The following is a 24,577-nucleotide window of genomic DNA, read 5'->3' as shown; positions in this document are numbered from 1 at the left end:
AGCTACATTATAGCAGCTGTTACCTCACTACAACTTTCAGCCCTAACCAAGATCATCATGCATATACTCCACCAGCAAAGCCAAACTGTCGGGCTTCGCTGGTGGCTCAGTGAAAAAGAATCTGCCTGCCGATACAGAGGACACAGGTTCAATCCCTGATCCAGGAAGATCCCACGTGCTGCAGAGCAACTAACTAAGTCCATGTGCCCCAACCATCGAGCCTACGCTCTAAAGCCCGGGAACCACAACCGATGAGCCCATGCGCTGCTACTACTGAACCCCTGCCCCCCAGAGCCCAAGCTCCGTGTCAAGAGAAGCCTCCACGATGAGAAACCCAAGCACCAGCACTGGAGCAGCCCCCGCCTGCTGCAACTAGAGAAGAGCCCACGTGGCAATGAAGACCCAGCACCACCAAAGATAAATTTTAAATGAAATTTTTTTTTTTTTAAAGCCAAACCATCTCTACAGTCTAGGATCCAAACCTGCATCACTCAGCAACATGACCACATCAGAAGAAGCCCCCACCTTCGGTCTGCACAGCCTTGGCCTGAGGGGTCCTGCGGTCTTGGTGCTACGGCCCCAGTGCAGAAGAACAGATGAGAAGGATGAAGAGGGTCAGCTCGCCGCTTAGCAACCAAGAACCTCAGCCAAGCTTCTAAACCCTTCTGTGCTCCAAGATCAGGGTAATGAGAGACGGCCCTGGTGGTCTGGTGGCTAAGACTTCTGTGCTCCTAATGCAGGGGGCCTGGGTTCAATCCCTGGTCAGGGAACTAGATCCTGCGCACTGCAACAACAGGCAACAAAAGATCTCACATGCCACACCTAAGACTTGGTGCAGCCAAATAAATACTTAAAAAAAAAAAAAAAAATCAGTGTAACTACCTATTTCATGGTCTTGCTAAAAGGATTAAATGAGTCAATGCCTATAAAGGCTTAGAGCTGTGCCCAGCATCGAGATTTCCGGAGTCAGCAATCACTACCATGCCTGCTTTGTGCTTCAAGGTTCAGCTCACCTTTCCTGACCCCAGCCCCCCCAACCCCCCAGTTAGAGCCCCATCTTCTTTCTCGGTGCTCCCGTGACTCCACACTCATCACACAGCTTTGCCTATCCCCCGCCCCCGCCCCTCCCAGCACCGACCTGGAACCACCCACATGACAGTCCCTTGCACTTATTAACAATGCTGACTCTGGGGTCCCGGGGGGCCACCCAGAGGCCCTGGAGTCTGCACTGCTAACAGTCTCCTGGTGTGGTTCACAGGGTCACGCAAGTCTGAGAAGCACCGCTCTGGGCCCTCTTACCACCACGGTACAGGCAGTGCCTGGCCCAGGTGCTCAGTAACAAGGTGAGGTTGGGGGATGGGGGTGCCCTGGACAGTGTCCAGAGGACCCCCCACACTGTGCTAGTGTGTGACCGGGACCTCCCTGGGCTTGGCTCTGACATCACCAAACACACCAGCCCCCAGCCTGGTTCCCCTCAGCCCTCCCACTGAGTTGAACTCACGCTGTTGATTGGGGGGGGGGGGGGGGGCGCTGCACCCTTCTGCTGGGGGCTGAAAAGTCATCAAGGCTTCTGAGGGAGCTGCCGAGCACGGGGGCTCCACCCCAAAATTGCCAGCAAATCACAAAACCGTGATGGAAGGGAAAGAAAAGGCCAAGCAGAGGTACCAGCCCTTGTTTGCAGCTTGAGAAAGTCCCACCCGGACTAGGGAAGGAGGTGGTGGAGCAGAGGTGGCAGAATGTACTGGAAGGAGCTGCTGGGGACGGCCAGGGCCCGTGGCAGGGGTGGCTGAGCGGGGTGGGCCTGGAGGAGCTAGGCACAGGGGTGCTCAGCTTAGGGGCGTGGGCTCTGTAAGGTGCTGCCCTCCTTCCAGCCACCCAGGCCCCTGCCCCCAGGTCAGCCTGCCGTGGGGGTGAGAGTCAGCGGTCTTGGCTGGATTTGGGCCTCCACTGTGATGGAAAGCCTTCTTGGACTCGCTGGCGCATCCACTCTTGCTGGCCACTCTGGGGCTGGAATGAACACAGCCAGGAGACCTGAGCTCCTGGGTTTACGTTCCCTCATCTCTCTGCCAGAAAGAAATTCTCTGGCTGAGAACACCTCCTGAACACTCACTCTCACCCCCTCAGATCCCCCCCCACGCCCCACGAGGGCCAGCCCTGCCTGGCCTGATGCTGATGGCCCCTGTACCCTGAGGTTAGCTCAGCCCCCGAAACACTCATCGGCGGGTGGAGGTGCAAGTGCCCCTTGGCAAGGCTGGACCGGAGCCCAAATGCATTCATCCACATGAACACCCACTCCCTTGAACCAGGCAGGTTCAGGGAGCGCGGCGCCTCCCTTTCAGCCATGTTTCCAGAGCATGGGAGAGGCAGACACCAGGGGGTGGGCACTGGGGCAGGGAAACAAACTGACCAGGCCTGTAGACGGCAGGGCTAACAGATGGGGAAAAATCTAGGCTTAGGGCGTGTTTATCCTCCTCATAGGAATCAGCCAACTGTGGACCCCCAGGCCAGACCCACTACCACATTCACCGTCTTATCAGAACACAGGTACTCACTCATTTACATGGTGATGGCTCAAGTGGTAAAGAATCCACCTGCAATGCAGGAGACACAGGAGACGTGGGTTCGATCCCTGGGTCGGGAAGATCCCTTGGAGGAGGAAGGGGCAACCCACTCTAGTATTCTTGCCTACAAAATCCTGGGGACAGAGGAGCCTGGCGGGCTACGGTCCATGGAGTCGCAAAGAGTCAGACATGACTGAGCGCACACACACACACATATCCCACGGGGAGGATTCACCATAATGTATCTTACTGTTTCCTTTATGTTGTCTCTAAACTTCCACTGTTATAAATAATAAGCATAGCGAATATCTTTTTTTGTCTTCAGCACTTTGTACCATGGATTCTAGGAAATGGAAGAGAAGAGAGTTGCAACAGAGGCCCCATGGCCCCCAGAGCCTAAAATATTTACTATTTGGCTTTCCCAAACAAAGCTGGCCAATGCTTACTGCTGACCAGCATTCACTCCGCACCTAGGAGGTTCCAGGCACCCAGCTGGGTAGCGAGGATGTAACAGTGAGCAAAACCTGGTGAGCCTTCGTGGAGTTCAAGGTCTGGGGGGAGAGGGCTCTGCAGGCCTCGGGTCCAGCCGCCTTTGTCAGGCGCATGCTCCTACTCCAGGACTGCATCTTACCCCAAACCTTCTGGCCCGACGTGCTGCAGAAGTTTTCAGGTCTTAGAAAGATAACATGGTGCACAGGCCACATACTGCGCAACACACCAGCAGAGCAGCACCCCCCGCCCCCCTGAAATCACACGAAGGAACGTCTCTGCAGGGAAAGCCATGAAGATTCATGCTTCCCGGGAGAAATCTAGACTCAAGTCAGTTTGGGTCAAGAATTCCCATGAAATTCGTTATAAAAACAACTTTTGGTTTTCAGAGTTTAGAATTTTGGATAAAGGACTTGGGGCTTGCCCCGGGCACTGTTACCAAATGGGAACTGAGTCCATTCCTTGGTCGTGGTTGGAGGTGCCCACCCTTGCAGGCTGCCCCCTCTCCTTGCCAAGCCTCCTGGCACAGGAAGCACACACAAGGCACAAAGTGAATGAAAGCAGATCATCACAAATTTTTTTTTTTTTTTTTTTGGTCCAAAGGACAGCTACCAAGGTTACTGCTGAAAAATGTACAAAAGTAGCATTTAAACCCCACCTTCATCTGCCTGCTGCACTGTCAGGAGCAGAGACGCCATCCTAAGTGAGACATGTTTCCAACTCTACTCGGGACAAGGAAAATAAAACTGTTTTCTGGCCACTGTTGCTGCCTAACAGCAGGCAAATTAGGTATTCTGTGGGGAGCAGGTGAGTAGGTGGTAGCCAAAACTGAAAACCCATGATCTTTCCCCTCATGTACATCCTTGTGGCCAAAGGTTCATTGGAAATCTAAAATAATTTATCTCATCACAAATTCCTAACAGTTAATTAGAAAAATGTACTAATTGGATACAGATGAGACTGCTGGCTAGCATCACCAATTTACTGGACATGAATTTGAGCAAACTCCGGGAGATAGTGGAGGACAGAGGAGCCTGGCATGCCGTAGTCCATAGGGTCACAAAGAGTTGGACATGACTTAGCGACTAAATAATTGCTACTAATTGGATAATCTGGTTTCAGACGTTCTAATTATACTCCTGTATGGGGGGTGTGGAATCAAAAAACATATATAAAATAATAGCACTTTTCCCCCAAAATGTAAGGTATCTAAAGTTTAAGATTGAATAAAAGAACTGTACACACCTCAAATCCTGACAATGAAAGAATATTTTAGTATCTATAGATAGTGCAGTTCTTCTGCATTAAAGGGTGCTATCTGAAAAGGATTTTGGCGACAATTCCCATCAGATGTCCTAGAATTAAATGGATATCCCCCTTTTTAAGGCAACGCGGTTTTAATGAAAGGTCCTACCCTATTTCTTAATAAGAGCACGCCCACGAATGACTCCCAGAAATTTCCTCATCGCCTGAGATTTCTAAACCAACCGCAAATTGGGAAAGAGGTGCTGGACACCCCTGGTGATCTGTACCAACACCACGGGCACTCGGCAGGTTTCTAGGAGGGGTTTTACTCCAGGAGTGATGAGCAGGCGTTCTTAGCCTGCCTGACACAAGGCCTGGGGGATGAAGGTCAGAGGGGATCGTGGCCGGCTCTCAGCAGGTGAGAGCCCGGTAGGCGAGTATCTGGAAGGTGGGGGTGATCAGGGGGCGGGCCGAGCAAACCCTTCCAACCAACCGAGGGCCGCCTCGCCCTCCAGGACTATATTTAGTCAGGGCTGGCGGCCCCAGCAGGGCGGGGCCCGGGGGAGGCCCAGGCCGGCCACCTGCACAAACCCCAGCGCCTGCCGCCCTGCCGGCGTCTCGGCGGGGACGTGCTGGGGCACCACGACTGCTGCTGCCGAGCCACCGGCACCCTCGCTGACATTTCCTCCAGCCCTCTGCCGGGCACGTGCCACCCATCTGACGGACAGATCTGGCCCACGACAAGGGAGGGGGCGTGCGGGGCCGCCGGCAGGGACACTAGCCAGGAGAGTTAGTTTCACTTTCTAGTCTTCTTCCCCGGGTCGCCTCTCACCCAGACGGCAGAAAACGTCCTTGAAATGCCGAGAGAGAGGAATCTTCAAAAATGTTCCCTGTCGTTGTCTTTTTTTTTTTCCCCTCCCAAGGTCACTGTTTGCCTCTGAAGACCGGGTTAACAGCCTTTGGTGAAAACCCCAACTACGTAACTTCGGTCCCCGGGGCTGCTGAGCCCTAATACGATTACACATCTAAATGCAATAAACGGGGCAAAGTGGTATTATTTTTCTGGGAAAAACCAACATCATAAAAGGGTCTTTATTGAATCAAGGGCCGGTGAACTGTTCTCTTGCCTAATTATGGCTCCCCAGTGAGTGGGGCTGGGTTTCCAGGCAGGACGCCTTACAGCTCCAGCCCAAAGGGCGACGGGATATTTGTCAGGACTTGTCTCATCACAACAAAATCCACCGAGAGGACGGTGGAAGGGAGGATGCCAAGGCAGGCTGGCCGCAGCCCCCCTCCCCCTCCCACCAGCTCTGGAAACAGGGGGAGCTGGTTCTTGGGGCCCTACTTCTGTTTTAAGGCGTGTCCTCCTCCCGGCTCCATTCTCACCTCTTATGTTCAAAGTCAGGATCCTAGACCCTGCTCCTTTCCACTGTCAAAGCTTAAGTAATTTCCCAGCATCCCGACACTGCCCACTCTATCCCCAGCTCTATAGAAAAGGCCCATTGTGGAAATGTGATATTTTGCAGATGTTTTAACATTCAGCGATTTGGCCGAGGTTCACATGCACCCAGACCTGGGCGACAAAGTAACCGCCTGCCATCCCCAGACCCGGGAGGAGAGGCAGGGCTGGGGGGCTAGATGGACCAAGGCTCAGCCCAGGGCGGGAGGAAGCCTCCGCACTGCCCAGCTGGGGGCAAGTGGGCTGGTTGACTTTTCCCAGATACACAGGGGTCTGGCCAGGCAAGTTGGAGACCAACATTTTGCTTATACGCAAGTCCTGGTTCCAAGTAGCTGTTGAATCGCCCTCTTGGTTCCAAGAGCAGAGACAGTTTTTTTTTCCCCCATGTTCTTAAGCTCACAACAGCAAGCTCCCTAGGAAAGGATTCTCAAGAACAGTATCCCGATGCTCTCACTTCAGTTCAGTTGCTCAGTCTTGTCTGACTCTTTGCGACCCCATGGACTGTGGCAAGCCAGGCCTCCCTGTCCATCACCAGCTCCCGGAGTTTACGCAAATGCTCTCACTTACAAGTGATCAAATGAACTCACAACCGGAAGAATCTGTGACTTTGCGCCCCACCCTCCCCTCTTAGGGTATACCAGGCCTATCTCTGCGAAGAAACGGGAACCCCCACCCCACCCCCACATGGCTTTTCTTGCAGGGTTTTCTCCCCAGACAGCAAAGTGGCAAGGAGGCTTGCCAGGTTCAGGGTGTACTTCCCTGACCTCACTGAGGTTCCTTCACTGGCCCCATAGATCCTGGGGTGAGCTATAGAGTCACTTAAGAACAGCCACTGGGACTCCCCCCCACCCCCACACTCGGGTCCCCCACCACGAGCCCGCCGGCGTTTCACCCAGGCCTCCTCATGTGACCCCTGTATTGGACTATAGAACGGACATGTATCATCACTGATGGGGAAACAGTCCCAGGAAGGCATGTCACGGGTCCAAGGTCACCCAGCTAGTCCAGGGGAGGGCCTGTAAAGCTATCGCCCTTTCTCCAACGCCTGCCTTCAGCCTCCTGCGAAACCAGTTTCCATCAACATGTGAGCAGCGCAGCAACTGACCTGTTTTCAGAAGGGTTGGGGGAGGAGGTCTGCCTCTTAGTTGGAAGAGCCAAACTTAAGCCTCAGTCACCAAGGAGGAGAAGCCAGCGTTTCTCCTTGAGCCCCACACAACCCCAGGGCAGAAATCCAGTGCGAGGAAGCTCGTTTCATGAGAATGAACCACAGAATCCTCAAAGACGGATCCAAATTTCCCAGCTGCACATCTCAGTTTTGCTCCCAGCCTTCCCAGGGTCCCAGGCCTGTGCCCTCCTCTGCACCCCCGGGCAGGCTGCCTCTGGGCTCCAGACCTTAGGGTGTTTAGGCTACCGGGGGTATGCGCTGTATTCGGTGCAGACCCCACTTGACAGAGAAAGGGGGATCTCGGGCCCAGAGTGGCAGAGCTGAGATTAAAATCAGGCAATGGTTCCTTCCACATAGCACCTCCTTCCCCAGTCCTCCTGGGCAGCCAACACAAGGGGTCTGGCTCCAGGGCAATTTCAAAATTCCCCAGAGCCTGCCAGAGGGGAAGAGGGAGAGGGGAGGGAGCGCTCAGTGGGTAAGAAGTCACCTGCCCGGTGTCCCCGCAAACCCTGCCCACTGCCCTGGGCTGGAGGGATTAGGGTCTACCTCAACCGCCAGTTTGAAATGCAGAATAAAAACACCACTAAGTCATAAAAGGGGCTTTTCCTGGTGGCTCAGTGGTAAAGAATCTGCCTGCTAATGCAAGAGAGAGTAGGTTTGATCCCTGAGTGGGGAAGATCCTCTGGGGAAGGAAATGGCAACCCACTCCAGTACTCTTGTTTGGGAAATCCCATGGACAGAGGAGCCTGGCGGGCTACAGTCCGTGGGGTCACAAAGCAACTAAAACAACAAGGCCATAAAAAAGCATAAGGAAATCCTCATTTTTTAACTTCCCATGCTGATTACTCTGCAGTACTTTTTGGAATATCAAAGTACTTCCTTCCCCTCCCCCAGCCCCTCGATTCTGCACCCCGTTCGACTGGTCCCACTGGAGTGTATCTGGCTGGCCAAGGTGGTCAAGATGGCCAAGGTGGTCCGTGAGTGGGCAGGCCAAGAGCAGTTGTGGCAATTCGCCTTTCCTGGGGGCCTCCTTGGGACCTTTCAGGCTGGACGCATGGCAGAGTGGATGTGCGAGGTGGCCACTTCTGCACGCCCAGGGCTCCTTTAAGGAAGCAGACCCACCCACCTCCCTGTTCACAGCTCACTGGGGGCTGGCTCTGATCCAGGAGGCTCTATGCACCTAGAAGGCTGGGCTTCCTGCACCGGAGGCAGTTGTGAGATCCTGGGGGAGTCGTGCCCCTCAGAGTTGCAGCCTCAGCTATAACAAGAGGACACACCACACCCCTCATCTGCTCTCAGAGCTGGGGTACTGACAGGAGTGGGCAGGAGGGGCCATGACCGTCTTACCCACGGTTGTCACCCCAGCCTGGCCCAGGCCCTGGCATGTGGTTGGTGGACAATAGGCTCCGACAGGGGGAGGGGGTCCCAGACATCACCCGGCTTTAGGATTACAAAGCTGCTGTTCCCAGTGGGTTAAGTAACCTGCCCAAAGGCACGGGCTTATTCAAAATAAGAGGGACTCTTAAAGGTCTACTGGTAACTGCCAGGCACTCTGCCTGCACTTTTCACATAAGCCTCACCACACTGTTACAAGGGAGGTCTCAGAACCCACGTGTACAACAGAAGAAAGGGGCACAGAGAAGTTACTTGTCAAAGGCTACCCAGCTGGCAAGCGGCAGTTAGGAGGACTCCAACTCTACCCCCCAGGCTCCTCCGTCCACGGGATTCTCCAGGCAAAAATACTGGAGCGGGTTGCCATGCCCTCCTCCAGGACATCTTCCCACCCCAGGGATTGAACCCAAGTCTCCCACATTGTGCGCGGATTCTTTACCATCTCAGCCACCAGGGAAGCCCAACTCTAGCCTATCTGGACCCCAAATCCGCCTTCGTAGCCCTCACACCGGGCTGCTTCAAGAAAAGCTTTCATGGACCCCCAGTGGACCCCTGCTTCTGACAGCTGGGACATCCATGCACAGACCGGGATCGGGAGCGCTGTCCTTCTGCGTGAAAGAACAGAGACAGGCCAAATATTTACCAGCCCGTGCAGAGCCACAAACCAGCCTGACAGCAGAATCAACTCCGTGCAGGAATGAAGGCCAAGCTGTCGCTACAGAAAGGGGGGGGTGGGTGGGGGACAGGATCCTGACCGTTGCTGAGGCTTCAGACAGCTTGGCTTTGGTCAGAGGAACTGAACAAGACCTGGGGAGGCAGCTCAGAGGCTGTCTCTACAACTGCCACCGGAGAAACCCTGGAGCGATTTTCAACTATCAGAATTTCAACTATCAGAGTTGCTAGCTAGCCCTTTGGGAAGGAGGTGAGAGGGTCGGCCTCTCCCAACACTCCTTTGTCCACTCAATCGGGCTGGACAAAAATTGATCTCTCATCTTTTCACAGGCTTGGATATTATTTTTCTTAAAAAAAAAAAAAAAAAGCTAAATGGGTGAGGTTAATTATTCACCAGGTTGCAATTTACTTAAGAGTCAAGGGAATGCACGTTTCCTTCCAGTAGGCAGGGGGATTTCACAGTCTTCCCTGGGGGTCTGGCTAAAATCCTCCCCTCCCACCAGCTTCCCACCTTGCATTCAGCAGCTTCCTGAAGGCAGCTCCAGGGCAAACAAGCTCCCTGTTTAAGCCACTCCCGCCACCAAGTATCTAGATATCCAGTTTAGAAGGATGGATTGGGGTGGGGGTGGGGCGGATAGAGGCTCAGCACCAGGAAACTTTGAGAATTCAAAAGGGGCGGGAAATCAAAAAGCTCTCAATTCCTAAATACAACGGCCTAAATCGCAGCATAGTTTGGCTGCTGGAGACCAGGCCAGTCCAGACCATAGGCGTAGCTGATTCAATCACATCTTGCAAAGGGGGGACAAAAAAAAAGGAAAAACCTAATCACTCACTCCCTCGTCCCCCAAGAAATGAAGCCCGAGGTGATTCCTAAAAATCCCTGTAACTCTGAGCAGCCCACAAGGAGGAGGCACAGACTTAAAGAGAAAATTGCCGGCCACCTGGGCAATCCCTTATTTCCAGGGATTTATGCCCCTCGTCCTCCGCGCCCGTTACCTCCAGGGTGGTTGCAAAGCTTTTCCGCATCTCATTGCTCCAGACCAGTCCTGCGGGTGTTTTTACGACCACGCAGTATTCTAGAGATTTCCACTTCATTTAAGAGACTGATCCCCAGGGCCGGGAGAGGCATGGGTTCAAAGGGAGAACTCTGTTTTCCCAGCCTGACTCAGTACTCCGAACAGACCCTTTTCTTTAATTAGGGAAAACCCTCCAGCTGAGAGCTTCCCGGGTCGCTCAGTGGTAAAGAACCCGCCTGCAATGAAGGAGACCTGGGTTCGATCCCTGGTCGGGAAGATCCCCAGAGAAGGAACTGGCAACTCTGCTCCAGCATTCTCGCCTGGAGAATTCCATGGACAGAGGAGCCTAGCGGGCTCCAGTCCGTGGGGTCCTAAAGAATCGGACATGACTTAGTGACTAAACAACAAACAACAACTCCAGCTGAAGTTCCCACTAGTCCCCTCCCAGACAATTTTCCTCAAAACTGAGTATGTCTGCACGTTTAGATGCATGGCCCTAAGGAAACTCTTTTCTCCCACAATTCTGGCGTTTGCACGGTCCACGGGTTAGAGTTGGCAGGACAAAGCTCACAGGGAAAAAATGCTGGTCAACAGCAGTTCCGGGCTCTGCCCACTCCCAGGCTTTGCCCACTCCTGGGCTCACACACCGGCCCAACCCTGCCTGGGTGGCCCCACGGCCCAAGGTGTCCCCTCCATTCAGGCCCCTTCACGGCCACTGGAACAGGGACACAGGTGTGGGAGGATTCCAGCGAGGCCCACAGAAGTCAGAGAAGATTCTGGAAGAACCTTCCACATCCTTGAGAGAGGTGGGCCGACCTGGCAGGGTGGGTTTCTCCCTCCTCCCTGCTTCCAGAAATCTATCCTGTTTTCCAAAGCCAGGAAGAAGGGGGCCCAAAGAGCCCTATTTTGTCAACTGGCCCTTTGCACGGTTCAGGTCACCTCCCGGCATGTTCCCAAATGTTTTCCCAAGGTCCCCACTGCCAAGACAGCCCAAACACAATACAAACAAACAAAAATAAACAGAAAGTTCCAACGCCAGGCAGACGCGAGGTTTCAGGGGTTACTGGGGTTTTTCTTTTGCCGGAGGAGGTAGAAGCAAACTTATAGGATAAACAGTTTAAGAAGGGAATTTGAGCAGAAAACTTGAAGAGGACTGGGGTGGGGGGTGGTCAGCATAGTGTTGCCTAGGTCAGGGAACAAAAGGCTGGCCATTAAGAACACACCTACAAAAATGCATCTTTAAAAAAATGGTAGTGCCGCTCGGGGAGAGGCGCTAAACCTCCACATCCCGGCCCGTGTTCCCGGGGCAACTCTAGTCCTCGCGCCGTTCTCACCACCCTCAAGATCAAGGTGGAGGCTCCGGAAAGCCCAGTAGAGCAGGGCCCCGTAGGCGAATAGGCTCGGCCGGGGAGAAAGAGGGGCCCGTCTCTCCCTTCCCTCCAAGTCGGCCGCGGCCAGGATCCGGCTCCACCCGGAGGACACCAACCGCCCGCAGGGACCAACTCGAAACTCCGAGTGCGTTCCCACCGCTCCTGCCAAGCGCAGGGATCCCTCGAACCTTAAACATAGAGCCCGCGGCGAGCGCGCCCCGCCATCCCGTCTCCCGTGTGGACCCGCGAGGTGCGGCCCGGCCCGGCCCGGGTCCCCGCCCCGCCTTAGGCACCGAGCTCGCGTCCGCCGGGGAGAAAACGGCGAGGGGCGAGGAGGAGCCGTCGGTCCTGGGGGCCGAGGACTGGGACTTTGTAGGCCAGTTGAACCGACACCTTCATCTCGCCCGCAAAGACCCAGCTCTCAGCTCCCGCGCGTCTCGGATTCGGGCTGCGCCCTCGACGGGCTTCCTGGGGCTGGATCCGGCCGCCCTCTTTCCACGCGCTCGTCTCGGCTGAGGCTCTGGGTTTTCCCCAAGCGGCATCCCCCAAAGGCGGCATCCTGCTCGCCTGACCTCCACCAGCTGGCTCCGAGACCAGCCCTCGAAGGGTTACACGACGCCCAGCGCACGGCGGCGTCCGGGCCGCCGGGGCGCAGGCCGAGGGACAGGGCTGGGGCGGGGGAGGCGGGGGGACCTAGCGTTTCCCCATCCTCCACCGCCAGCCGAGCGCAAGAGTTCCATGCAGAGAAACTTCGCCAAGATCCCACGCCGCGCCGCGAGGCCCAGTGCCGCGCCGCCTGGGTTACCTGCGCTCAGATCCGCCGGGCGCAAGGCCGGCCGGGCCGCTCGCACCACACGCCGTGCCCCACGCTGCATCTGGGGGTCCGGGGGCGCATCCGCCAGTCGTGCCCGGCACCCCGACGTTCCGGGGACCGGCGCAAGCCGGGTCGGGGGCCGGGGCCTCGCTCGACCCGCCTGGGACCTGCGGGCCACCGCCGCCGCTTCCCCAAGGAGCACGAGCCGGGCGCCGCGGGGAGAGGAGCGGGGCGGCGAGACCCCTCGAAAGTTGGGGGAGTTCCTCCCGCTAGCGGCGCGGCCCAAGCTGGCTCCACGTGCTGGTGACACATCGGGAAGGCTGCGCGCCCCAAGGCTCCAGGCGGGCGGACGCGGCCAGCGCCCGCCGCACCGCCTCCCGGAGCCTGGAGGACGCGCCCCGCCCCGGCCCGCCCTCCGCCCGCCCCTCGGCGCCGCCACCCCCGCCCCGGGCCGCCGAGTCCTCTCCAGCCCGCGGCACCGGCGGGAGGACACCCGGGCGGGGTCAGGGCGGCACCGGCGCCCCTTGCTCTGGCCGTCCGCGCCGCTCTGGGGATCGAGTCCGGCCGCGGGCTCCCAGACTCGACAGTCTCCAGTGCCTTCCTCCCAGGCACGCAGCGCTTCCCGCCCCCGAGCTTCAGTAATTTTCCCTTTTCCTCCTCGGACCGGTCGGAGGCCGCTGCCAGCGCTTCCTCCCTCGAAGGCCGGCGCCGAGAGCCCCCTGCCGGTCGCTCCACTCCTGGGCCGCGTCCCCGGCCCGCCTCAACTTTCCCACCAGGAGCCTGCGGGGCCGGTCAGGCCCTTCTCCTGGGCAAATCAGTTCAGTCGCTCAGTGTCCGACTCTTTGCGACCCCATGAATCGCAGCACGCCAGGCCTCCCTGTCCATCACCAACTCCCGGAGATTACTCAAACTCATGTCCAATCAAGGAGATACTAAATGTAAGACGCCAAGCACTGTACCCTGCAGCGCTATTTTTGAAACGTTAATTTTCCCCGCCCCCTTCCAGTGACCTGCAGACCAGCACCTCTCTTCCTTGCTGTGCTGTCCTAAAGGAAAACCCGAGGTCTTTAGCAGGGAGGGAGTAAGGATGTACGGAAAAGCCCCGAGGCCGAGAGAGAACTTTCCCAAGGCTGGAGAGGGGTTGGAGTTCAGTGGAATCCCCACTGGTGGGGATTTGCTGCCTCACTCATCGCTGGGGGCACCAGGACATGGGGGAGCAACCGCCTGCCTCACCTGAGACCAGTCTGGAGCATCCCTAGGCCTTCACCAAGATCCCCATCCTCAAGGCGGCCGAGACTCTAGGGACCATGGCAGAGGACGGGAGAGCTCAGTCATTCAGTCCTGTGCAACTCTTTGCCACCCCATGGACTGTAGCCTGCCAGGTTCCCCTGTCCGTGGGATTTCCCAGGCAAGAACACTGGGGTGGGTTGTCCTTTCCTCCTTCGGAGGGTCAAACTCAAGTCTCCTACATTGGCAAGCAGAACTTCCCACTGAGTCACCTGGGAAGCCCATGGCAAAGGGAGTGACGGGTAAACCTAAATGACTGAGGTTGAATTTCCCTGCCTCTCTTCAGAGAGAGCCTTGGAGTCAGGTTTAAATAATGAGACATACCTGCTTGTGGCCCGGGATAGATATTGGCTGTGGTCCTGTCTTCTCTTTCCTGGCCTCATCAATCCAAATCATGCCTTAAAACTTCACTGTGGTGGGGGCTGAGTGGTTTATCTGCTCGATTTGCCAGCTCACCCCACGCCCCGACATGGAGATCCCAGCACAGGACAGACAGATGTACAGAAGCAGGTGCATCCAGGAAAGCAGATCTGAGAGGATGGAGAGCAGATGGCGGCCAGGCCTGGCAGAGGTGCCCAGTGCTGGGGCACGGCCGGCTGCTGGGGCACGGCCGGCCGCTGGCCCCAAGCCTCTGTAATCCCCATTTTGTGGGAGCCCAGGATTAGAAGGGAAGAAAGAGGAAGATGCCCTGACATTGCTGGTGATGCTGCGGGTGCTGGCGGGGGTCTGAGGTTCGTGCTCTGCTTTCTCTTCCTCTTTTATTGCTCTCTCTAAATCTGACAGACCCTTTGGATCTCTGAGACTCGAGGAGTCTGGAGGAGCCGGTGTCCTGGGGGGATGAAAGGGCAGGGATGTAATGGGTTTACCCCAGTGCTGATCCCAGAGAAACCGGCAGAAGATTAAGATTTGCTCCCAGAGCTTGAAATCTCCCTGCTACCCCCTGACCACATCAAAGGACATGGCCATGGGGGGCACCTAATCCCATCAATGGAATCAAAGCTGGACAAGAAAGGAAATTCTGCAAACTTGTGCAGCGTCAGGACACGGCTCACAAGAGAAAAGATAAGATACAGCAGGGCCCTGGCCTCCTCCACTAGGGGGTTACGTCCCAGGAAAGGTCCTGAATCAGTCCATAACCAGACAGGGCCTGTTCTTTGCTTCTTTAGGTGCTCACTGTGGGAAGATCAACCACAAGAATTCAGAAACGGGGCAGTAGGGCTGGGCCTGCCTCCAAGGACAGAACGGGACCCTGAGAGGGCTGGACTCATCTGTGTCTCACAGTTCTGGTGGCTCTCAGCGTTCAGAAAATGCTTTCAGAGAGATGCTCCCTTTTACCACTGTGTCCCCAAAGCCTGGTATTCATATGTGAGATGGTTTTAGGTTAAAAAACAATGTAATGCTGCTGCTGCTGCTAAGTTGCTTCAGTTGTGCTGACTCTGTGCGACCCCACAGATGGCAGCCCACCATGCTCCTCCGTCCGTGGATTTTCCCCGTCCCTGGGATTCTCCAGGCAAGAACACTGGAGTAGGTTGTCATTTCCTTCTCCAATGCATGAGAGTGAAAAGTACAAGTGAAGTTGCTCAGTCGTGTCCAACTCTTACCGACCCCATGGACTGCAGCCCACCATGCTCCTCCGTCCGTGGATTTTCCAGGCAAGAGTACTGGAGGGGGTTGCTATTGCCTTCTCCAAAAAAAACAATGTAATAGATATTTTGAAAAATAATTTCATGAATATTGTTATCATGATGAGGTTCAAATGAGCTAACTCAAAGACCAGTATTTAGCAAATAAGACTGAGTGAGCATGCACGCACAAGTGGTATTCTGCTCTGGCAAAAGTGATGACAGTGTGTTAGTGGTTCTGTCGGGTCCAATTGTTTTTGATCCCATGGACTGTAGATCACCAGGCTCCTCTGTCCGTGGAATTCTCCAGGCAAGAATACTGGAGTGGGTTGCCATTTCCTTCTCCAGGGGATCTTCCTGACTCAAGGATCGAACCTGGGTCTCCTGCATTGCTAGCGGATTCTTTACTATCTCCTCCACCAGGGAAGCCAAAAAGTGATGATAGTTGCTTGCAAATTACTAATTAGAAAAACGCTCCTTCCGACCATCTTTAGAGAAGCATTGCTTTAGAAGTGTGGCTTTCAAACATTCAGCCATGCCTCATGGGAGGAAATATATATACGTTTATAAAATGTTTTATAAAACCATTCTTATGCACTCAAATTACTTGATGTTAATCCATTCTGTTCCATGTTTAAAAAAAAAAAAAAAAAAAGGCTGCTTGCAAGCTATTCAATTTACTTCCACCTCCTACAGTTTGAAAAAGCCTGCCTTAGAGATCAGGCCATGATGATAATGATTGCAGCTCTTAGTTGGTGAGAAACTTTTCAGTGCCAAGACCCCGTGCTAAGAGCTTCTCCGTACACTCTCACAATGACTCTAGGTCAGAGGTATTATTATTGCCCACATTTTACAGGTGAAATTACTTGCCAGGGTCAGTCACCCAGTAAGTGCAGACAGAGAGCAGCCCCTCTCCACCCCGGTCTGCTGCATTCCCCACCAGCATCTACCAGGAAAGTATCTCAGAAGCGCCCAGTCTTTGGGCGTTCACACACCTCTGCTCTGACCCTTCCTCCACGTCTGCCCCGCGGCTCCTCCCATTTCCCCCACCCTCACCATCCACACACCTACGGGAGTCAGGCTCCTAAGCAAGCTAACCTCAGAGCCCCCGAGATGAGGATGGGACTGCGGGTGTGACACAGAGGGTTGTCATGTCTCTGCCACCTTGCCCTATATACCCATCCCCATGTCTGGGAGGAATCAACCTGCCTTGGGGTAAAAGTCCCATAGATCGGGAGACACTGACCTTATTCTCGGGCTTCCCTCCCTCTAGATTCTTCCCTAGGCCTCTCCCTGCTATTCTGTTTGAAACCGCAGCCCCCTTTCCATCACTTCTTATCCCGGACTCAGCCTTTCTCTCCTTCCATAGCCCTCCTCCCCTCGAACGCACTGTCTCATTTCCTCATTTGCATACATTCCGTCTCCCTTGCTGATCTTTGCCTCGGTCTTTCAGAATGTGAGCGCCGCAGCAGTAAGTCGTTTCCCCTCTTTCAAATACCACCACTGTATCCCTGTCCACATAATCCACTCTCAGCAAAGGTGTGCTGAACGCCTTTCAGTCCTGCACGTACTGCCCCAAGAACTGCTTTGCCATTGCTGGGTGGGTTTGGCTGCCCCAAACCCTGCCCCATCCAGGGCCCCCTCTGGACACACACAGAGGCCCAGCCACTCTCTAACACCTGTGATTTCACCCATTTTTCTCTCAGAGGGTGACTGCATTCCTCCCAGGGCGGGAGGGCCACATTCACTGTGGCCTCCAAGGCCCAAACCATGCAAGGTATTTAATATTAACCCCATGTTCCAGTCCTGATTCTCTGCTAATAATGAATATGTGCCATCTCTCTAGGAGGGCATCAAGAGCTGTGATGTGGCAGGGCAGGAATGAGAACTCTGATTTATGGATACAGAAACTGGGCTTGGGGAGATGAAATGATTTACCCAAGGTCACTCTGTACCGAGTTCTTTTCCCTCAACTTCCTCCTCTGGACCATCCAATGTCACGACTGTGCATAGTCACGGTTGTGCCGTATTCTCTTCAATTTCTTGCCACCAGTCAGACAGAGCTTGGACTGCCCTGGTGAGCGAGTGGATAAGAATCCACCTGCCAGTGCAGAGGATACGCGTTCTATCCCTGCTCTGGGGAGATTCCACATGCCACGGAGCAGCTGAGCCTGTGCACCACAACTCCTGAGCCCGCACTCTAGAGCCTGCCGGTCGCAAGTACTGAGCGCCGCCTAGAACTCGTGCTCTGCAACAAGGAAGCCACCAAATGAGAAGCCCACTCTCTGCAACTAGAGGAGCCCCTGCTTTCTGCAACTAGAGACAGCTTGCACACAGCAGTGAAGCCCCAGTACGGCCACAAATAAACACATAAATAATATTTATAAAACAACACTAAAAAAAAAAAAGATCTAGGAGTTTGTCTTCTGGGGAATCCAGCTGTTGACAGGGAATTTCTGTGTCCCTTCCCTGCCTCTGCAGCCTGATATTGGGGTCAAGCCTAATGATTTTGTTCACCATGTTCTTTTTCTATTGATCAAGGGTGAATAGTACACAAGAGAAGGACCAGCCTGGCTCACAGACCGGCAAAGAGATGGGCCATCTCCTGAGTACATGTCAGGTTATCGTCAAAGATGACTTTTCCCAGCAGATTTGAGCCCATCCTGCAGAAAAGCTTAACTTATGTGATGAAGGTAGTGCTTTCTGGATGACCTTGAACAAATCACTTCCCTTCTCTTTGCCTGTCTCTGAGGCTGTATGAGAGGTTTGGGAGATTGCTTTCACTCCTGTTAGTCCGTGATTCCAAGATGGCACCTTCTATCCCCAAAGATGGGATTGTACCTTTAGTATTTGCTTATAAAATTATCAACAAGAATATTTGCTTCTTAATTTGAAACTCCATTTTATGTGCAAGGTCAGTGGTGGGATAAGAGGGCTGAGGGGGAGAAAAGCACCTCTCCCTGTTTAGATGTATGATATTTGAGTGTCAGTGATGATTGAGTGAGGGTAGAAGTAGCTAGGATTGTTTGTGGTGCTCTGGCAAATTCCTGTTCAACCTCCAAAGCCCAGCCACATTGTCACCTCCTCCAGGAAGACCTCCTCAACCCTTCAAGCAAGGTCCTCTCTTGTAAGAAGGCTCTTTTCTCTGTACCAGGTACTGGAAACACAGACTCCAGTGAGACACAGTCCCAGTCCTGAGGGACCTCCCAGCTATGGTGTGAAACACACAGAGGTCTCCCATACAATAAGCTGTGAGTCATTCATTCTCTGGGGGAATCAGAGATTTCTCAGAGGCGGTGATACCTGAGTCTCACCGAAGAGACGGAATTTGACTCTGAACCAGTGACTAGATCTAGCCACTAATTTGCAGGCAATACCAAGGACAGAAGAACTTGAACTGTACTAACAGTCTGCAGTCAGCAAAGTCTAGACTATGGGAAACTCTCCAGGTCAAATAGGCCGGATTCCTCAACAGACACACTGCAAGGAAATCAAAGGGAAGGAAGCGAATTCTAGTGATTTGGGGGGGGAGGGGGGAACAAAGCTGAAAAGACATAATTTTTCAAATGGGCAAAGTTCAATTCCAGGTTGTAAAGATATAAAGATGCACAATGAAGTGGTAAGTTAAAAGGCAAGAAAGTTAAAAAAAAAAAAAAAAAAGGCAAGAAAGTGATTACTATAAAAGCAGGGAGTATGGTTGCTTCTGGCTGTCGGGAGGTTGTGACTGGGGGGAGGGCACACGAAGGAGTTTTCTGAGTGTCTGATAAAGTTCTCTGACCTGGGTGGTGGTCTTTTTATAACTCATTAAGGCATTCACTTGATATGTGTGGTTTCTGAAACTGTGTTTTATTGTACAATAGAAGATTTAAAAATAAATATCTCCAGGCTGGAATATTGGACTAAAAGTGACAGCACGAGGTAAAATAGATCTACTTGCCAAATTCTGCTTTTAAGTTAAATAATATTCGCTCGCAGGAAAAAATCGGCCTGACCTAAAGTAGCTGATATTTTTAAAAATATCTTGGAGGTTTCAGCCGCCCACAAATGGCTGTGCCTGCCTACGTGGCTCTTCAAGTGCAGTCTCAGAGGCCCTGTGTTTGTCCTAGATCTTGGGGGGAGCCACTGTGGGGAGGTTTGAGCAAGGAGAAACTGATGGGGGAGGGGTTGGGGGGGGGTGGGTTGTAGCTCTGGTCCTGCCCATCAGGGAGGAGAGGCTGTTACTCTGGATGGAGCAGCCAGGGCTGTATAGTCTCATCACGAAGGCGCCATGTCCAAGCCCTACTGTGAAATTCACTACTTTGGCAGCCATGAGAGAGAGAGGGTGGGGTGGGGCCCCTGGAGGCCTCTCCCCGTCCCCCCCTCCCCCCACCTTGCTTCTCCAAGGGCCAGGCTCTGAAGTAGAAACTTAGAATTTCAAGCCACAAGGCACTTAGAAAACATCTCTTTCAACTCTTGAATTTTGCAACCAAGAAAGTTGAAGTCCGGGGTATATAAGTGATTTAACAGGGGTCAAGCAATAAACACCAGGCTTCCCTGATGGCTCAGATGGTAAAGAATCTGCCGCCAACATTTGATCCCCGGGTCAGGAAGATCCCCTGTAGAAGGGAATGGCAACCCACTCCACTATTCTTGTCTGGAGAATCCCGTGGACAGAGGAGCCTGGCTACTCCTCTACGGTCCATGGAGTCGCAAAGACTCGGACAGGAATGAGCGACTAACACTTTCATTTTCACACACGGCAATAAACTCAATACAGGTGTCTCCTTCAGCTTCTGCCCTCCCTTCAAGCATGGACGTGAGCCTCTTGGCTCACCATGGTGCTTGTATTGGACCTGCCTTCACTTCCACCTCCTCTCACCAACATTGACTTGGGATATGTACTTGACCCCTGCCTCTGGCTTGTTACCTCTGGGTTCCCCCATGTTTCCCCCCAACATCTGTATGTTGACCTCTTCTGTACCTTGACCCTCTTTTATTGACTTTGGCTTGACTCATCCACCCCTCCACCCCGCACTGTTGGGGTGGAATTCTCTGCTCCAGCAACAGCAGGAAACCTAATGTCCAGCCTCCGAGTTCCTTCTCATCAGGAATCCAAGTTGAGGGACAGTATTCAAGGCCGTAACCAGGAATCCAGGACCTTTCCCCTTTGTATCTCATAATGACTGGAGTCTGAATGTCTGGAAAATGGATTTGCACTTAGTCACAATTCCATGACAACACTCAGCATTCCATTCGAAAACCAAGCGCGGGGGCTTCCCTGTGGTCCACTGGTTAAGAATCCACCTTGCAATGCACAAGACATCCCTGGTCCGGGAAGATCCCACCTGCCTCGGGGCAACTAGGCCTGTGAGCCACAACTACTGAGACCACGTGCTGCAACTATGGAGCCTGCACGTCTGGAGCCAATGCTTCACAAGAGAGGCCATTGCAATGAGAAGCCTGTGCACTGCAACTAGAGAGTAGCCCATGCTCCCTACAACTGGAGAAAGCCTGCACAGCAACAAAGACATAGGGCAGCCAATAAATAAATAAGCTTTAAAAAAAAAAAACTTGTTAAAAAAAAAAGCGCCAAGCACAACTCTTCTATTTATTGGAATCATAGAGGGAAAGATCAATATATTTATTTCTATGCTGCCTGAGCCCTAGACACTGCCCCAAAGAGACTCTGCTGACATCCAATCCACCTGATGCTCCATGTGGTCAGCTGTGCAGTGGGACCAGCAGAAAGTTGTGTTCTGTGGTCATATCAACAGAAGTATGAGATACAGAATGAGGGAGGTGAAGTTTCCTTAATAAGACTACACCTGGAGTAGAATTGGGTTGGCCAAAAAAGTTTGAGCTTTTCCATAAGATGTTATAGAAAAAACTAGAATGAACTTTTTGGCTAACCCTAAATTTTCAGTTCTGAGGGTCACAACTGAAGAAGGGGCACATCAGGAATGAGAGGCACTAATGTCATATTAACTGGATTGCTGATCCGACAAATGACTTGGGGAGTGTCATCACTGGCTACTGGCCAGATTCAAAGGATCACACAGGCAGACGCCAGTTTCCCAAGGGCTGGGAAAGGAAAAGGCGCTCTCCAGCTGAACGATCTGGTTGGCTTCGTGGACAAGGAGAGAGACAGCGAGCACCGTGTGAATTCACCTTTCAAGCCCAAACCAGAAAACACCGCTTCATAAACGCAAACGCCCGTTCTGGAAAGTTCTCCCACCCTCAGGACGCGCAAAACCACCGAGACCCGACCTACCCACCCACCCCACCCCACTTGTGGCAGCGACACCAATGCCTAGACCGGACCTTGTTGTCCCCACGGGTAACACGGGAATCTCAGGCCAGCCTCGCCCTGCGCATTGCGGCGAGGTGGTGGGGCTCCGGGGAGAGAAGGCGCCGCAGCCGGGGCCCGCGAGCCGCGCGAACTGGCCCGGCCTGCGCTGGTGACCGCGGAGCCTAGGGAAGGAGGGGGAAGGGTGGAACTCGAGGACGCCAGAACAGACAGGAAAAGTAAAAAAGGAAAAAAAAAAACCGCCACGTCACAAGTGGGTAGCTAAAGCTCCCACGACCAAACCCAAACCCTCAAAGGGCAGGCACGGACGGGGTTCGAACCCGCGATCTTCGGTTTACGAGACCGACGCCTTACCACTTGGCCACCGCGCCTGACAGCCGAGGGAGCAGTGGAAGCTCTCAGTGGAGGGGAGGCGGCGCAGGCGCGGGAGGGGCGGCGCCTCGCCCCCAGCTCCGCCCCCGGCCCCGCCGCCCGGCCCTCCAGATCCGCGGGCCCGGACCCGGCTCTGCGAGCTGCCGGGCAGCGCTCAGGACCGAGGCCAGGCGTCGCTCGTCCCCTGTTCTGCCCGCGGTAGGTTGCGAACCCGCAGCGCCAGGCAGCCCGGCTCTGCCCCGCCTCCGGCGCCCGCAGGGGCGCGGCGCCTGCGGAGAGGCCAGCGAGGGAATTCGAAAGGGGCGGCGGCGGCTGGCGGAGAGAAACCGAGACCGCCGCCTGCTACGGAGCCGAAGCGGGGACGGCGGCGGTGGCCGGCGAACCAGCGCAGGGCGTCCGCGCTGGCGTCTCAGCCGGCTCCGCGCGCCGCCGTGTGACCTTGGCCGGGTCATTTCCACCCCATCAGCAAGATACTGGGGGCAGCGCGCGGGAGCTCAGACCAAGTGCACGGGGAACCGAGTGGGCTAGAAGGGCGATGTAGGCACGGACGAGACTAGTTCCCGGAGAAAGATTCAGGGAGCCGCGAGGGATGGGGGCCGGGCTGCAGGGACGAAGGGAGGTGAGCGAGCCTCCCTGACACCGCGGGGCCGGTCACTAGCAAAACCTTCTTCGGTTGCTCTCACCCTTTAGGTCCCCCCCCCCCACCCCGGCCCGGGCCTCCAGCTGGAGACTCCCGAGTAAACATTTGTGTAGACCCGGTGGCCTTGCCCGGGAGGGCAGATGTAGGCGCACGTGGAGACGCCCCAGGGGTGTTCCTGGGGACAGTGCTAGAGTGACCTGAATGGAGGTCTCTGATAGCCTGTTCGTTCCACGGAACAGCACGTCACTCTTGAAAGGAATGATCCAGATTCAGAGGAATCAGCATAGAAACAGCTCAAAAGGACGTGTGGTTTTCAGATGTAGAACAAGACGTACCGTTTACTAATGCAAAGGGTACCAAGTAAAAAGTAAAATCATTAGAAAAATAGAGAGGGGGAGACTGGAGTTAAGGAACCAAAGGGGTCTTTAGTGTTTTGTTTCTATTGTGTGAAGGGGGCAAAAAAACCCGCTGAGGATGGAGATATGTTTATTATGATACTGTAGGTTTTGTATTTTCTTTAAAAAGGAAGGAAGGGAATTTCATGGCGGCCTAATGGTTAGGATTCCAGGCTTTCACTGCAGTTGGGAACTCCCGCAAAATAAATGATAAAGGGGGGGGGGGGGGGGAAGTAAAGGGGCTTCCCTGGTGGTCCAGTGGTTAAGACTAGGTGCTTCCACGCAGGGGGCATGGGTTCTATCTTTGGGTGAGGAAATAAGATCCCATAAGCTAAGTGGTGTGATAAATAAAAATGGAAAAAAATTATTTTTAAAAACAAAGAAAAGAAACTATGTCCCTCTGTCCTTATTTGGCCTGTGGCCATAGGGTCTGTTGCAGAAGAGGTGAGTGGGGTGGATGGGGAAGAGGCACCCTCTTGTCCAAGCAGTGTGTGGTCAACTGCCAGCCTCCACAGTGCCCAGCGCTCCTGCACACCAGTGTCAGAGAAGGGGACATAAGCCAGATCTATCCACTGTTCATGACCCTGCCACCTCCACCATCAGAGTCATTTTTGCTTATTTGTTGAACTTTTAAAAAAGTACGGTAAATATAGTTTGTGGAGATTTGGGGAAACAGAAAAGTTATGGGTTTCCCCTGGTGGCTCAGCTGGTGAAGAGTCTGTCCGCATGTGTGGGAGACCTGGGTTCAATCCCTGGGTTGGGAAGATCCCCTGGAGAAGGGAATGGCTACCCATTCCAGTATTCTGGCCTGGAGAATGCCATGGACAGAGGAGCCTGACAGGCTACAGTCCATGGGGGTCAGAGAAAAGCTATAAAATTACAAACATTTTTAAGTGTACAATTGTGTTAACTACAGGCTATGTGACATCTCTGAAACATTTTCATCTTGCAAAATGGAAACTCTATACCCATTGAGCTGCAATTCCCCCATTTCTTCTCCCCCAGCCCCTGGCAACTACCATGGTGCTCTCTAAGAACTGAGCTGCTCAGGGTTACCTCATGGAAGTGGGATCATACAGTGTCTTTTTGTGACTGATTTCTTTGAGCATAAATAAGGTCCTCTAGGTTCATCCATATTTATCTGCATATGACAATTTCCTTCAAGGTTCAGTATTCCATTGTAAGTTTATCCATTCATCTGTCTTTGGACCTTTAGTTTACTCCTACCTCTTGGCTATTGTAAATGATGTTGCAGCAAAGGGGGGTGGTGTGTGCAAATATGTCAAGATCCTGTGTTCCCTTTTGCCTCATTGCAGCCAAGAAAGCAACATGGGTCACCAGTAGCTCTACTGGAGCCATCTGAGAAAATTCGGTCATGGTTCTCGCTCTTCCCAGGTCTGATCCAGAAATATGGCCTTTATAATGTGCCACCAGTGTTGCCGCCAGTATGTGAAGAACATCGGCTTCATTAAGTTGGACTAACTGAACTTCCTTAAATGGATCATCCAGCACATCTACCTAATGCAGAAACAATACTAGGTCTTTGTGTATAAAAGTTTAAAAACTTAAAAAAAAAAAAAGGATCCTGTATTTAAAATATATACCCAGAAGTGGAAATGCTGGACCACATGGTAACTATTTTTAATTTTTTGAGGCACCTCCAAACAGTTGTCTGTAGTGTCTGTGCAATTTTACAGTCCTGCCAACTCTGCACAAGGGTTCAAATGTCTCCATATCTGTGCCCATACTTGTTTTGTTTTCTTTAGTGACCATCCTAATAAGCGTGAGCTTG

General features: G+C 53.6%; 1 non-coding gene across 1 annotated transcript; it reads right to left on the bottom strand.

Annotated features, from left to right (window-relative positions):
• Window positions 1-21,677: 21,677 nt before the first annotated feature.
• On the bottom strand, window positions 21,678-21,749 carry TRNAT-CGU (transfer RNA threonine (anticodon CGU)). The gene has a single exon. It is a non-coding gene; the product is annotated as a tRNA-Thr (tRNA).
• Window positions 21,750-24,577: the final 2,828 nt, after the last annotated feature.

This window comes from Muntiacus reevesi, chromosome 18 (assembly GCF_963930625.1).
Source record: "Muntiacus reevesi chromosome 18, mMunRee1.1, whole genome shotgun sequence".
Lineage (NCBI taxonomy): Eukaryota > Metazoa > Chordata > Mammalia > Artiodactyla > Cervidae > Muntiacus > Muntiacus reevesi.
Note: the sequence above shows the minus strand (reverse complement) of the source record. Positions and strands in the feature narration are given on the sequence as shown.